A 2,500-nucleotide genomic window follows, 5' to 3' on the forward strand; every position below is an offset into this window, starting at 1 on the left:
GACGGTCAGAACATTTCAACTTGCTAGCTCGGGCCCACACTTGTGTTTTTCTCGAATATATGGTTCAAGTGTGCCACTTTGGGCACTTTTGGACATTTTGTCCCCACACAACTTTCTTGCCTTGGTAGATAGGGTCTTGTGATCTTGGGCAAAAAGATGCACCAAGATAAAGTCTAACTTTCGTTCTTGTACCGCAAAGCGCTATCTCAAACACCCGAGGAGATAGAAAGTGATTATGTTCGGTATATCGGTCTTCCATGGCCTACTATGGTAAACCCCTGCAGGTATGCAACCGAAGGTGCTTGGTACATGTATTTGGTGCAATATCGGTGCAAAGTAGGTGTTTCCTTGATCGGGCTATAACTTTCTTGGTTGATGTTGGATTGCTTTGCGGTCTTCGGGGATAGTTAGGGAACATGTTGGCCAACATTTCCTTATTCCTCAGCCCTGGCCGTACCTCTTACCGTCTAGGCGGTATACATGCTCTAAGTTGGAACTTGTGTTCCTTTGGGTAACTTCTCTGACTTTGACGCTTAATAACTTTCGTTCATATGCAGTCTAAGCTCTGCAACTCTCAGGAAAGCTAGTACTACTCATTTCCTTTCCATATCAGTCTTTGGCTTGTCGATCCGATGTCTACAGCCTTACTTATTCACGTTCCCTGTGAAGGTAGGTTTTTGCCCATTTTCCAGTTCATGTGGTAACATTCCCAGACTTTGCCGGCTTTCTCTTCATGTGGTAACTTGCTTGCTCATGTGGTAACTTGGAAGTGTATTTCTGACAGACCCAATCTGGGACTTAGCCGATTTTTCTCTGCATATTATATGGATCCATCACTAGGCCATCTTGCTTGCTCATGTGGTAACTTGGAAGTGTATTTCTGACAGACCCAATCTGGGACTTAGCCGATTTTTCTCTTCATATCATATGGATCCATCACTAGGCCATCTTGCTTGCTTGTGTGGTAACTTGATAGTGTATGTCTGACAGACCCAATCTGGGACTTAGCCGATTTTTCTCTTCATATCATATGGATCCATCACTAGGCCATCTTGCTTGCTTGTGTGGTAACTTGGAAGTGTATTTCTGACAGACCCAATCTGGGACTTAGCCGATTTTTCTCTTCATATTATATGGATCCTGGACTTAGCCGATTTTTCTCTTCATATCATATGGATCCATCACTAGGCCATCTTGCTTGCTTGTGTGGTAACTTGGAAGTGTATTTCTGACAGACCCAATCTGGGACTTAGCCGATTTTTCTCTTCATATTATATGGATCCTGGACTTAGCCGATTTTTCTCTTCATATCATATGGATCCATCACTAGGCCATCTTGCTTGCTTGTGTGGTAACTTGGAAGTGTATTTCTGACAGACCCAATCTGGGACTTAGCCGATTTTTCTCTTCATATCATATGGATCCATCACTAGGCCATCTTGCTTGCTTGTGTGGTAACTTGGAAGTGTATTTCTGACAGACCCAATCTGGGACTTAGCCGATTTTTCTCTTCATATTATATGGATCCTGGACTTAGCCTGTTATTAGGTTATTATATATGGATCCTGGACTTAGCCGATTATTAGGTTATTATATATGGATCCTGGACTTAGCCGATTTTTCTCTTCATATAATATGGATCCGGGACTTAGCCGATTATTAGGTTATTATATATGGATCCTGGACTTAGCCGATATTTCTCTTCATATAATATGGATCCGGGACTTAGCCAATTTTCTCTTCATATAATATGGATCCGGGACTTAGCCGATTTTTCTCTTCATATAATATGGATCCGGGACTTAGCCAATTTTTCTCTTCATGTGGTAACGTATGCCAATCGCTCACAAGTCATGGGATAAGGGTACTTGTGTTCTTCCATCTTCTAAGTCCCGCACGGGGACATCGTGATCGCCCCAAGTCCGGAATAGCGCCAAGTCAAGCCCCACGGTGGCCGTGCAGGACCTGTTAGCGGCGGCCCCACTGACAGCACTAATCCGGACTTAGAAATTATATCTTTCTAATCGAACACCACACACGCAACACCACCATACCACCATCTCCTTGCAAGTACCTAAGTACCCGCAACTCCATGGTGAAGGCAATGTCACTCCATCACCAACCTCTTTGCACTGCAAGCACTTGCGTACCCACAACACTCCGAAGAAGGCAACGGCGCGCGATGCTCGACTCCACACACCACACCACACCACACCACCGATGGCCAGCCAGCCAGCCAGCCCAGCTAAGGACTAACCAACCAACCAACCACCAATGGCCTAGGCCAGCCAGATCCCACCTTCAAGTCCAAGCACAGCCAAGTGCAAGTACCGCCAAGTGTTCACCAACCAACCAACACACCAGGTCAGTTGGCCGGTACCCACCTTCAAGTGCCATTACCCTCGGGTGCAAGCTCAATCAAGTGTTAACCAACCAACCCGGCCAAGGCAGCCAACAGGCCGGCACCCTACAGCACCGATCCGCCATTACCACCTCAACC

The sequence above is a fragment of the Anopheles coustani genome (assembly GCF_943734705.1).
Source record: "Anopheles coustani chromosome X unlocalized genomic scaffold, idAnoCousDA_361_x.2 X_unloc_27, whole genome shotgun sequence".
Taxonomy (NCBI): Eukaryota; Metazoa; Arthropoda; class Insecta; order Diptera; family Culicidae; genus Anopheles; species Anopheles coustani.